The sequence below is a fragment of the Lygodium microphyllum genome, chromosome 15, assembly GCF_053477565.2.
Source record: "Lygodium microphyllum isolate KBCC chromosome 15, Lygodium_microphyllum_v1.1.10, whole genome shotgun sequence".
NCBI classification, from domain to species: Eukaryota; Viridiplantae; Streptophyta; class Polypodiopsida; order Schizaeales; family Lygodiaceae; genus Lygodium; species Lygodium microphyllum.
The window spans coordinates 25,848,494-25,863,334 of NC_141149.1; positions in this window are offsets into that span (position 1 = coordinate 25,848,494).

The window sequence follows — 14,841 nt, forward strand, 5'->3', positions numbered from 1 at the left end:
TATTTCAGTCCATATAAAACCTTTTTCAGCTTACATACACGTGTAGGAAATTTCGGGTGAACATAGCCTTCATGCTACTCCATATATACTTCCTCAATGAAATCACTGTTCAAGAAAGCATTCTTGATGTCTATTTGCCATAATCTCTAGCCTTTACATGCTACCAAAGCAATGAAAGTTCTAACTGTTTCCATTTTAGCCACCAGACTAAAAGTCTCCTCATAGTCAAGGCCATATTGTTGTGCATACCCTTTTGCAACCAGTGCCTTATAGCGTTCTAATGAACCATCTGACTTGCACTTAACCTTGTACACCCATTTGCAACCAATGGGGACTTTGCCTTCAGGCAACTTAACCAATTCCCAAGTCTCATTTTCAACCAGGGCTGCATACTCCTCATCCATGGCAGCACACCAGCTATCATCCTAACTGCATCATCAAACTTTGTAGGTTCTTTGTAACATGTCACACTAGCCATATATGCATAATGGTGGGCTAAATAACTAGTGTATGTAAACCTGTCAACCGGTTATTTGACTCTCTCAGATCTCCGTAACTATGGCTCACTCTGAGCTTGCCTCTCATGAGGCAGTATATAATGACTTTGCCTTACTCCAGGCATCATAATAGACGGAATTCCCAACTCACTATCCAAGCTATCACTACTGGACAACTCATAACCTGCTATAAGTGGACCTATCACATCCTCAAGCATCTTTTCTTTTCCCTTATCCAATCTTCCCCTCACTGGCATATCTGTGTCAGTGGATGTAGGAGTACAACTCCGCAAGTGTCCTGACCAAGGACTTACTGTAGGTGACCCATCACCTGTAGGACCACTCATAGATGTACTCACCGTAGGTGTATTTTCAATATTACTAGTGCTGACTGATCCATCAGTAGCCACTGTAAATGGATTACCATACCACAATGCCAGCTCATCAAAAATAACATCTCTAGTAATCAATGTCTCCTGTGTAGATGGTACATAACACTTGTAAGCTTTGCAGTCTTGTGCATAACTAAGAAACACTCTTGACAGCTTTAGGATCCAATTTCTTCCTCTTTTCATCAGGAACATGCACATATACAATGCTGCCAAATACCTTCAAGTGTGAAATGTCAGGCTCATGACCATACAGCTTCTCATATGGAGTTACATCATGAATCCCTACTGTAGGGGTTCTATTCAGCACATAGACAGTATTCATTACTGCTTCAGCCCAATAACCATTTAGCAAACTCTTCTCATTCAGCATAGCTCTTGCCGATTCCATCAGTACCCTATTTTTCCTTTCTGGTACAACTTTTTGCTGCGGTGTATAGCTGCAAGTTAACTATCTTTTGATCCCATGTTTAGTAAGGTACCTATCAAAGTAATTTGAGACATATTCTCCACCTCCATCTGATCTAAGACATGAAATTTTATAGCTCAACTCATTTTCACCATGCTTCTTGAAGTCCTTTGTAACACCCCCCCCCCCCCCGATGACCCCCCGTACTTTCCCCCCCCCATGAGAACCCCCCCTTCAAAATTCTTTTTTTTTTTGAAATTTTTTTATCCCTCCCTCTCTCCCTACCAACAGCACGTCGAGGAGAGAGAGAGAGGGAGTGAAGTGTGTGATGGGGGCATGCAGCCCCCCTAGATGGCGGGTGGCGCCGCCTTATCACCTCCCCCCTCCACCATATAAGGCGGCTCCCCTACTATAGCAACAACAAGCGCCCCCTCCCTAGCTCTCGATAGGCCCTTGGGATGACTGCGGCAAGCTCCCCCCCCCCCCCTTCGATTGCAGTAAGCCTTCCCCCCCCCCCCCCCATCATCCACAACAGTGCTCTCCTCCCCCCCATCTGGGGAACAGCGCGTCCCCCTGGGGTCTTGATCGGTAGCCCCCCTCCCCCGTGTGATCATCGTGGAGGAAGAAGGAGAAGAAGAGGGAAGAGAGAGAAGAGGGAGAGAAGAGAGAGAAGGAGAAGAAGAAGAGAAGAAGGAGAAGAAGAGAGAAGAGAGAGAAGAGGAAGAAGGAAGAGAGGGAAGGAGAAGAAGAGAGAGCGAGAGAGAGAGAGAGAGAGAGAGAAGAGAAGAACGGAGAGAGGAGAAGAAGAAGGAGAGGAAGAGGGAGAGAGAGAAGGAGAAAAAGAAGAGAAGAAGAAGAAGTAGGGGGAGAGAGAGGAGAAGAGGAAGGAGAGGAAGAGGGAGAGAGAGAGGAGAAGAGGAAGAAGAAGAAGAGGAAGAAGGAGAGAAGAGAGGGAAGGAGAGGAAGAGGAAGAGGAGAGAGAGATAAGAAGAGAAGGAGAGGGAGAGAGAGAAGAAGAAGAAGAAGAAGAAGAGGAAGAAGGAGAGGAGAGGGAAGGAGAGGAAGAGGAGAGAGAGAGAAGAAGAGAAGGAGAGAGAGGAGGAGAAGAAGGAGAAGAAGAGGGAGAGAGGGAAGGAGAAGAAGAAGGAGAAGAAGAGGGAGAGAGAGGGGAAGAAGAAGGATAAGAAGAGGGAGAGAGGGAAGGAGAAGAAGAAGGAGAAGAAGAGGGAGAGAGAGGGGAAGAAGAAGGATAAGAAGAGGGAGAGAGAGAAGGAGAAGAAGAAGGAGAAGAAGAGGAAGAGAGAGGAGAAGAAGAAGGAGAAAAGGAGAAGAAGAGGGAGAGAGAGAAGGAGAAGAAGAAGGAGAAGAAGAGGAAGAGAGAGGAGAAGAAGAAGGAGAAAAGGAGAAGAAGAGGGAGAGAGAGAAGGAGAAGAAGAAGGAGAAGAAGAGGAAGAGAGAGGAGAAGAAGAAGGAGAAAAGGAGAAGAAGAGGGAGAGAGAGAAGGAGAAGAAGAGGGAGAGAGAGAAGGAGAAGAAGAAGGAGAAGAAGAGGGAGAGAGAGGAGAAGAAGAAGAAGAAGAAGAAGGTGAGAAAGAAGAGAACTCGAAGAGAAATCAGAAGGCCAAACACGAAGACTCGTTCGCAGCCATCAAGAAATCCCCTTGAAAATGGTGTCCTCTAACCCTCCCGCTATTCTTATTGCTTATTGTTCATGGTTTTCTTCCATACTTAAAGTGAATGATTATAAAAAGTCAAGTGCATGAGTTGCATGAAATATTGGCTAGCCTAGTACATGAAATATTGTTGCACGAAGTATTGCAAATACGGGACGATTGCATGGGAGTCAAGTAGTGGACAAATAGAATGGATTCTGCATGGATTGACGCACATGAAATGATAAGGTTTTCATAAATTTTTGCATAAAATGATAGATCTTTGCATAGAGCAATGCTTAAATTAACCAATAAAAATCACGATTTGCATCTGTGATTAAGCTAAACACATGAATGATAGTTTCTATTCACAAGATGCATTTCCACTTATGCAGGGAAACTTAGGCCATACAAGTACTTGAACATTAGGGTTAATTACTCATTGACTAAATGTGAAAAGAGTTAAAGATCGTGGATTGTGTTAATGCATTTAGAATCCCAAGTGCGAGTAAGATGAGTCTGATCGGAAAATTCTACATAGTACTGCACAAAGAGAGATGGAAGGGACGCATGCATCTAGACTGTATCCTGAAGGACTAGATGAAAAGTCTTGCATTGCCAAGTGTGTGAACTGAACTTGGTTAGAGGGAGATGATATAAAGAACTGGAAGAATAAAATATCCTTGGTAAGGTTGTGAATAAGGCTTGTTCTTTGCCTTGGTTGACCAGTTAATGCTTTGAGTTAGGGTTAAGATACCATAAGTTAAAACCCAAGGGAAAGAGCAAGTCAAAATAAGTTAACCTACCAAAAACATTTGCTTGCATGATTTTGTTTGAGATTATTGGGATCTCGCCAAGTTGCGAACGATCCAGGATTGAATGCTTGGAGTATTCGAGAAAAAGGAACCACACCTTAGCAGTTGTTCGTACAAACGACCTTTGAGATGATCGTGATTCTACACTTAGGTACATTGTTTGAACTTCTTTGCTCAAGGAACTAATTCAAGGCAAAACACTTAATGCTTCAGGTTAAAAGCCTAGAGAAAGTGGCACTATCAGTTACCTCCGACTGTCTGCCTGGCCCTATCCAAAGGGGTTGTTAGCCTCGTTGGGTATATGGACCTAGCCCGCCACGAGAGGTCTCTCCATGGGTGTTGCTTGGAGCGGGAGGATGCTTGGGTGCCAGGGGAGGCTCTGGTCATAAATTCCTTGCCTCCGGATCCCACACAAGAGGCTGACATGACTCGAGATGGGATCTCGAGGCCTGTGTACTAGTCTACGGGCGGAACTTGGAGCAGCAATCCTGTAGATTGCTGGGACAGCCTTCGAGCATGATACTTGATGTATTCTGGGATACGGAAGGATTATTTCTATGGAGGCAGAAAGGGACACTTAGTTCTCCTGTATGGGTAGGAGACAAACATTAATCTAAAGATAATTTAAGGAAGTGTTTGACCTTGTTTTATCTTGTCTTTGTGTCCGTGCCCTAAATTACGTAAAGGAACATGTGATTAATACATTAATTAAGGAAGCTACTTTTATGTGTCAAACATAATGTGGCAGGTAATTAGATAACTAAAACAACCCCCGAGGAAAGCGTGGTGGATGTGACCAATGGATCTATCCTACGGCAGGGTGGTCTCGATTAGACGAGAGCTTTCCTCAATGGAATTTATTTTATGCAAACCTTAGTTAGACAAGGTCCTTAGAACTTGTAAGTTGAAACCCTGATTCATACCGTTTTAGGGGACCGGAATGTTAAGATGACAAGCTCAACACATGCGGACATTAATGATGGACCTCATGGTTAGATGGGTCCACACATCTACACTCAGCACGTTAGTGGTCATTATGACTCTCACATGGCCCACTGACTCATTACTTATTATATTCAGGTTGTTACACCTATTTACAGCTGGCATAGTTATAGCGCCAATCAACTAGTGTAGTCGATTATGCATTGTTTGACTTAGTAGGCCACTTTCATTTATGTTGTATCTTATCTATACTTTGTGTACATTGTAAAGTGTATGGAAGAAGAAGAAGAAACGAGCAAGAAAACGTTTTGGCCTCCATCTCTCTTCTTGTCTCTTGAGTGAGCTTCTCCTCTTGTGCATTCTATGTGTGTTCGGCGCAGCATCTTGAGCAAGTCCCCCCACCACATGATTCTTGACATGGTATCAGAGCTGCACTACTGATTGAGTCTGGTTTTGAAGGCTAAAGTGAAGGAGAGGAGCCAATGATTCAAGCAAGTAAGTAACGGGTAAGAAGCTCTTCCATTCTCTACTTCTTCTCTTGGACAGTGCCTGTGGAGGCACAAAAAACAGAGCAGATCAAAAATCTCAGATTGCAGTGAGATTTGGTGTGCGCGAATAGCGCTATGTATTCTGTAGATTGACTCTTTAGGGCTTCTCACTGCTATTTTGGCAATCTGAGGTCATTTCATGCCCTGTTTTAGAGCCGCAAGGTTACCGACAGCAGTTCGAGATACCCTGCAATTTCAGCTGTGTCTACCGTATACATGTACACAGGTTATAGACTTCAGATCTATAAGTTCAAAGGTGTTTACCAGCAAATAAACACAAGGTTTATCTGCAAACTGGTTGCAGATTGCATGTCTTGTTGAGCAGACAGTGAAAAAGGCTGTCTGATGTATTGCTGTGCACTATAGGTTGAGGGTTGCAGAAGATTTACTTGCTGTTTGGTATTAGTTTTGTGATAATGGCAGAGAATAGTGGAAACCCCATCATTGAGAAGCTCAACAAGAACAACTACCCTTCATGGAAGTTTCATGTCACGAACTTCCTTATTAGAAAAGGCCTCTACGAGTTTGGGTCATGTGAAGAAAAGGAGCTGGAGGTGAGTGATCCTCCAACTACAGAAGAGAAAAAGGCACGGAAGGAATGGAATGCAAAAGACAAAAAGGTCATGTATTGGCTATCTGCAGTAATTGACAATAATATGCTGGGACATATCAAAAATGCAGAGAATTCATATGCAGCTTGGACCATATTTGAAAGTATGTTTTCCGTAAATACAAAGGCACGAAAGATTCAACTCAAGCAAGAGTTGAATACATTGAAGAAAGGGAAGATGTCTATCAATGAGTATGCACTGAAGGTAAGGAGCATTGCAGATGCCTTGGCAGCGATTGATGCAATGCCTGATGATGATGATTTGGTGTCGTCTACCTTGGGTGGACTTAACAATGAAAAGGCTTGGAAGTCTTTTGTAACTTCTATATATGTAAAAAATCCATTTCCAGATTTCGATGAGTTGGTCTCCCTTATGATCACTGAAGAGATCAACATGCAGAGTGAGACATCTGAAAGAAGTGGTGAACAGGTCCAAGCTTTCTACTCCAGTTCAGGAAGGGGACGTGGCAGGTTCTCTTCAAGAGGTCGTGGTACAGGATGTGGTAGTGACAACCAGCAAAACAGATTGAATCAGCAATTTGGCGATATGCAAGTTTCAGGAGGTCGTGGTAACTTTAGAGGCAGGGGGAGCTTTAGAGGAAGAGGTGGATGGCAGAACAGAGGTTCTAACAACTCTGGTATTGTGTGCCACTACTATGGCAAAACAGATTATATTGCAACCCAATGTTATGCTAAGAAAGATGATATTCGCGGTGATAAGTTGCAACAAGGAAACTATGCATCGTCTTCACGACAGAATGAAGACAAAAATGAATGTCTGTTTGTTATGCAACATATGTTGAATGCTGTTACAGGAAAGGAAACACATGATGATGTTTGGTATGTTGATTCAGGTGCATCCAATCATATAACCAGCCATGCAGAATGGTTTGGAGAGATGCAAGATTTGCAAAATGCAGGTTATGTACAGACGGGTGATGATTCATGCCACCCAATTTCACACATTGGAAAAGTTCCCTTGTCCTTGCATGATGGTAAGACAAAGAGTCTTTCAGATGTATTACATGTGCCATCCATTACAAAGAACTTGGTGTCAGTCGATCAGATGGTAGAGCAAGGGCTGCAAGTCAAATTTAATGCAAAGGGTTGCTTTGTAGAAGACTTCAGTGACAAGTGTAGGTTGGTTGCAAAGGGAAGTAGAGTTGGATGTATGTTTACTTTGGATGCTGGAATTCCTACTATGAATGCTGCTATGTATGCTAAAGGAAAAGGTGTTGTTGCAGATATTGAAATTTAGCACAAATGCATTGGACGTGCAAATGTACAAAGGCTGAAATTAATGCAGTCCAAAGGGTTGGTTACAGGTTTACCCACATTTAGAGTTGCAGAATTTCATAAGGTATGCGAAGCATGTAATTTTGGTAAGCAGGAAAGACAACCCTTTTCACATGACAAAGATGTAAGCAGAAATATCCTTGATGTTGTGCATACAGATATTTGGGGGCCTACACAAAATGTATCTCTTGGAGGCACGTCATACTTTGTCACATTCATTGATGATTGTTCTAGAAAGCTGTGAGCATATTTTATGAAGGAAAAGAGTGAAGCATTTGAGCACTTTAGAAATTTCAAGGCTGCAGTTGAAAGAGAAACAGGTTTGAAAGTAAAGTGCTTGAGGTTAGATGGAGGGGGAGAGTACCTTTCAAATGAGTTCAATGATTTTTTGAGGTCTCATGGGATAAAGAGACAGTTCACATGCAGGTATACCCCACAGCAAAATGGTGTTGCAGAAAGAAAAAACAGGCATATTGCAGAAGTTGCACGGGCATTAATGGTTGAAAAGAATATGCCCAAACATTTTTGGTTTGAGGCTATCCATACTATTGTCTACATTATGAATAGAGCTCTCACAGTTGCAGTTCATGGGATGACTCCTGAAGAATGCTTTACTGGCAAGAAGCCTAATGTATGCACTTGAAGGTATTTGGCTGTGCTGCATATGTTCATGTGCCAAATGAGCTACGAAAGAAGCTTGATCCAAAGGCAAAAAAATGTGTCTTTATTGGATACTCTTTAGAGTAGAAAGGGTATCGTTGTTATAACCCTGTCACATGTAAGTTCAAAGTGAGCAGGGATATCATCTTTGATGAAATGAGCAGTTGGTATGCATCTAGTGGTGATGCATTGGATGATGATGATGATCATGACACTCATGTGCAGGAGGCTAAAATCAAGAATCACTGACTCTTAGTAGACCAGAGACATCATCTAGTAGTCCTTGGTCTGGGAGACTAAGGAGTAGCTCTACATCTTCAAGTGCATCTAATAGCACTACAGGTAAAGACAAAGGAAAGAATAAAGTCTCATATGGCATTGATGCAGTTCTTAATGGAGAATCCAGTGACTTAGAGAGCTTGGATGATGAGCTTGGCATTCCTTCAGTGAGGACTCCAGGTGTGCAGAGAGTACGCATCAATGCAAAGACTCCATTGAGTGATCCAGTGAAATGCAAGTTTAGCAGGGTCAGATACCCTGTTAAAATATTTGATTTTGAAGGCTATGCAGCTCACCATTATGCTTATATGGTGAAACTAGTTGAGGATGTTGAGCCCAGTTGCTTTGAGGATGCTATTGGTCATGCCCATTGGGATGCAGCAATGGATGAGGAGATGGCTACCTTAGAGGCCAATAAGACTTGGGATCTAGTATCATTGTCGATGGGCAAGAAATCTATTGGATGTAAGTGGGTTTATAAGATTAAGCACAATGCAGATGGTTCTATTAGTAGGTACAAAGCTAGGCTGGTTGCAAAAGGCTATGCCCAAACATATGGCATAGATTATGAAGAAACCTTCAATCCAATTGCTAGGATGGAAACTATCAGATGTGTGATTTCTTTGGCAGTAGCCAAAGGTTGGAGGTTGCAAAAAATGGATGTGAAGAATGCCTTCTTGCATGGTGATTTGCAGGAAGAAGTGTATATGGATCAGCCAGCAGGTTATGAAGATTTAGAGCATCCCACATATGTGTGCAGGTTGAAGAAGGTACTCTATGAGCTCAAGTAAGCACCTAGAGCATGGTTTGACAAGATCAGAGAGTATCTTGTCAATATTAGCTTTTATGTTTCTGATGTTGATCACTCACTTTATGTGAGAAAGGGAGATGCAGGTTTGGTCATCATAGTCATCTATGTGGATGACTTGATTATTACAGGTGATAGTGATAGTGGGATTGCTGAAGTCAAGGACTTTTTGAAGAAGTTTAAGATGAAGGATTTAGGTGAGCTAAGATACTTCCTTGGCATTGAGGTGATCAGATGTAATGATGGTATATGGTTGTCCCAAAGACGGTATGGCTTGGATATGTTGTCCAAGTATGGTATGACAGCATGCAAACCACTTTCAATCCCATTGGAGCAGAATGTAAAGTTGAGTGTTGATGTTGGGGATGAGATAGAAGACCCTACTATGTTCAGGAGGATAGTGGGGAGTTTGATCTACATAACCATTACAAGGCCAGACTTGAGCTACACTGTTGGTCTTGTGAGTCAGTTTATGCAAGTACCTAGAAAGCCACATTTGGATGCAGTCAGACACATATTGAGATATGTGAAGTCCACATTACATTATGGACTTTTCTATGTGACAGGTACAGATGTACAGGTGTTTGGATACACAGATGCAGATTGGGCTGGTAGTATGTCTAATAGAAGATCTACCAGCAGATACATGTTCTCTCTTGGTAGTGCAGTAGTTACTTGGAGCAGCAAAAAGCAATCTACAGCTGCTTTGTCGAGTACAGAGGCTGAGTATAGAGGTGTTTTTGTTGCACCATGTGAGGTAGTATAGCTGCAAAAGTTATTGGCTGATTTAGATGTGCAGGTGGAAGGTCCAGTTGTCATTTATTGTGACAACATGAGCGGTATACAGTTGGCTAGGAACCCTGTGTTCCATGCCAGGACAAAACATATTGAGATACATTGCCACTTTGTGAGAGAGAAGGTATTAGCAGGTGAGATTGACTTAATGTATGTCAACACACAGGATCAGATAGCTGACATCTTCACGAAGGCATTGGGTACAGAGAAGCTTCAAAAGTTTCAAAGCTTACTTGGAGTTGCAGAGATGCAGTTGAGCTTGAGGGGGAGTTTTGAGATGACAAGCTCAACACATGCGGACATTAATGATGGACTGCATGGTTAGATGGGTCCACACATCTACACTCGGCACGTCTGTTGTCATTATGACTCTCACATGGCCACTGACTCATTACTTATTATTTTCAGGTTGTTACACCTATTTACAGCTGGCATAATTATAGCGCCAATCGACTAATATAGTCAGTTATGCATTGTTTGACTTAGTAGGCCACTTTCCTTTATGTTGTATCTTATCTATACTTTGTGTATATTGTAATGTATGTGGAAGAAGAAGAAGAAACCAGCAAGAAAACGTTTTGGCCTCCATCTCTCTTCTTGTCTCTTGAGTGAGCTTCTCCTTGTGCATTCTATGTGTGTTCGGCATAGCATCTTGAGCAAGTCCCCCCACCACGGGATTCTTGACACAGAATGGGACTATGCCCTATGGGTAGAGAGGTCGAGCAATGCATCCCTCTTGTTTCCCATTCTCTTTGAACCAAGTGTGCTATGAGTCTACTTTGGTCCAGTTGTATCTGCGCAAAGGGAAGCAATTGCAGACCGACACTAGAAAGCTATTAGGAAGACCAGATTACAAGGAACCCGGACTTCAGGTCGATCCTAGTGGGAATGGCCGGATAAGTTCTGTTGCGGGGCAGACTCAAGAGACCCTAGCTGGCAAACCCCGTGTCATTCCTTGGGAGTGCCAGGCGGTGTATTCTAGATATATCTCTCGATGGACTGCTAAGACGTGTCCCCCGATTTGAGGAGCGGGCATGTTACATCCTTGAATGCATCAAACACATCATCCTTATGTTTCAGAATGTAAAGCCAAGTATACCTGTGCTAAAATCATCAATGAAGGATACATAATAACGATCACCACCAAAACGAAGCATTATGAGACGGACCCCATACATCTGAATGTACCAACTGTAAGGGTCATGAGCTATTACGTGCATGTCTCATAGCACAATGTGCTTTTGCTGCATAGATTTCAGCTTTTGTACATTCACATGGCCAATCTGCTTATGCCATATCTCAACATCCCATATAGCACCATCATCATGTGCAAACATGGTTGCTTTCAATTCTGGAATTGATGCATCAAGAGTAAACATTCTACCATCTCTTTGGCCTCTAGCAATCAATTTGCAGTCATTACCATATTCTTCAACAAAGCATCTATCTCTATTAAATCTCACTTGCATATTCTGTTCTGCCATCTATCCAACTGACAAAAGATTCTTGGTTATTGTAGATACATGTAGTACATCATGCATGCTCTTTTTCTTGCCATCAGGCATCAACAATGGAACAATTCCTGTGCGATGAATGTCATGCTAGGTGTCATCCCCAGCACACACATAACCATGTGAACCTACAACCATCTCACCAAACCATTCTCCATGGGCTGTCATATGATTTGAAGCCCCTGAATCAATGTACCATCTTTCATCTTTGTTCTTCCTAGATGCATTCTTAGACACATGCTGCATGGCAAACAATCTGTCAACTTGCTCATCATGAGCACTGCTAGAAGGTTCAAAGTGCTCATGTTCTCCTTTACCTTCATATCTCCCTACTTCATGTAACAATCCTTTGCAATGTGTCCATATCTGTCACAATAATGGCAGTCCTTATCTCTGTTTGACTGATCATTTGACTGCCATGAACCAGATCCACTACCTCTACCATGTGGTGATCCCCCTCTACCTCTAAAGTTGCTAGATCCATGTTGGCCTTGTGTATTTGTGCCATGCCAGGCATTCTGCTGATACTGTCCATAAGTTTTTCGAGTGTCTCCTCAACCTCGAAAAGAGCCATATCCTCTGCCACCTCTACCATGTTGGCTAGAATAAAGAATAGTGTCTCTGCTTTGAGACACTATCCTCTGCCACCTCTACCATGTTGGCTAGAATAAAGAATAGTGTCTCTGCTTTGAGACATACTAGAACCTGTTTTCAGTCCAAGCTTAACTTCCTCATGCAATAGCAAAGCAATTAGCTCATCCCAATCAGGGAATTCAGCCCTCATAGAAATAGACATATCAAATGCTTTATACTCTTTGCCAAGTCCATTCAATGTCACTGCAATCATATCATCCTCAGACATTGAAGATCCAATGGTGGCAAGTTGATCCGCTATGTTTTTAATCTTTGTAGTGTAGACTTGAATGCTTTTGTCATTCCTAGACATGTTATTGAACTATTTCTTTAGTTGAATCTTTCTTGCATGTGTTATATTTCGATAATTCTTCATGAGTATGTCCCATGCATCCTTTAGAGAACTGCATCCAGTAATCTGTATAACCGTAGCATCTAATATACATAAGGAAAACCAATGTAACACCTTGCATGCTCTCTCGGTCTATATCTTATGAGCCCTTTTATGATCATTTATCGAATTCCTTTCATGTATTTCAGGTTCAACCTCATCACATATACATAAGTCCCAATAACCTCTACCAACCAAAAAATTCTTCATACAGAACTTCCATAAAGAAATTTTTTTGTTGTGCAGCTTTTCTCCCACAATTTGAGTGATATTGTCAGTGCCTTGAGCATTTGCCATAGTTGCAACTTAGGTATTCTCAGTTATGTATATGACCTGTAAGTATCCTTTTCCTACAGTTTAGGACCAGTTTTCTGCTTTTCAGGATAGTTTCTTGCAATTCATGATAGTTTTCCTGACAACCTACTTGCTATAAACTATATTCCAATAATGAAAAAACACAGTCAACTGAGCATAAACCAAACTCAAATCAGTTGAAAGCATTCTATGGTAGTGGCAAAACATCCCAGCAACAAACTATATCCATACAAGTATCAATGTTTGTACTGTATGCAAGTAGTAGTACCAAATACAGCCAACGCACTACTATAACTAGCAGTATTTTCTCTGTTCAAACAAGAGTATTCAGACCTCAAAACAACCCCAAAACATCTCATTCAATTTCCACTCTATGCAGGAGTTGATACATGTCCAATCGGTCAGAATATATTTCATGTATGTCAAGTGAAGATGATAGGTATCCTCCCTGTAGACAATAACCAGTCAATACCCTAGTATAACCAGCACCAAATTAGTCCAAGCTTTGGACTTTCATCATTCACAATATCCAAAAAAGCATCTACCACTCAAGTGGTATGATCCAAGCATTTGTCACTAGCAAATAAGCATCACAAATACTTCAACCCTGTAGGTATATTGTTTCCAAATTCATGACAACAACCAATTCACTATTTTCAGCCTACAAATAAGCTCCAAAAATGAGCATTTAACACTCCAATAACATGCTCAAATGCATGATAATAAGGGCATATACATTGTTAGGATGAAAGCCACTAATGCCCTGGAATCACCTATTGTTTATTGCAGTAAACAGCCAGTCTGCACAGGTCTATGCTGAATATCTCAAAATCTGTGAGTAATTTGAAAAAACTTTCTCTTACAAAGTTGAGGAACGCGTCGAAATGGTCAAGAATAGTGTGTTGTTTCTCCAAAAACCATTTTTGTAGCAAGATATAGCTTCTACAAAAAAAAAAGGCTACAAGCACAGTCTCCTTTGATGACGTTTTCTTCAGATCTGATGTCTTGATGTCAAATGGCCACTACCAAGCCTTCAGGCTTCAAGAGTTCAAGCTCTGATACCATGTTGAAAGAGAGGGGGAGAGACAGAGTGGAGCAGAAGATGAGCCTCAGCTCATTGTTGTTTTTCTTCCATCATACTAATTGAAAGAGACTTACACACATAGGTATGACTAACCAAGACTAAGTGTGGTTAAGTCATTGACTACACCGACTTATTGAATGTCACACAAGTGTACAGCTATATCGGTCACACACATAAAGATAGACTGACTGAAGAGTAACGGGAGCTTGATATTCTAACATACTGGCACTGTAAACACATCATTTCCATGGATGGTGCTCTTCAAACGAAGTGTATTAGGGCTCTTTGAACCTATCCAAGTATCCATGGAAATAGAACAAAGGTTAGTGGCGGCAAGAAGTAAATTTTTCCCACCAAGGTCAAAAAGAAATAAGCCCACTACTGTTTGAGCATAGCCTTTTGCAACCAGCCTAGCCTTATTCCTGCTAACTGAACCATCTACATTATGCTTGACTTTGTAAACCCACTTATAGTCAATATATTTCTTACCCTTAGACAAGGGTACCAAATCCCAAGTCTTATTGGCTTTTAATGCAACCATCTCCTCATCCATTGCTACATCCCAATGAGCATGACCAACAACATCCTCAAAACAAGTGGGCTCAACATCCTCAACTAGTTTCACCATATAAGAATAATGGTGAGCTACATAACCTTCAAAACAAAATCTTTTAACAGGGTATCTGACCATGCTAGACATGCGTATTGCTAGATCACTCAATGGAACCTTTACATTACTATGTGCTCTCCGTACACCTAGTGTCCTGACTGAAGGAATACCAAGCTCATGATCCAAAATCTGTGAACCACTAGAATATCCATCAAATCCCAAATGACTAGTAGATGCATCATTACTATCCAGCACTTTCTTATTTCATTTGTCTTTGCCTACAACACTTATAGATCCACCTGAAGATGTGGGGCTACTCCTTAGTCTCCCAAACCAAGGGCTCACTATAGGTGTAGTACTAAATTATGTTTCTAGTCCATTAAGACTTCATGATTCTTGCTTTTCTTTCTACACATAGTTATCATGATCATTATCATCATCTAAGACATCACCAGCAGGTGCATGCCAACTAGTCATCTCATTAAAAATAACATCCCTGCTCACTCTAAACTCACATGTGAGAGGGTTATAACAACGATACCCTTTCTACTCTAAAGAGTATCCAATAAAAATACATTTTTTGCCCTTTGGATCAAGC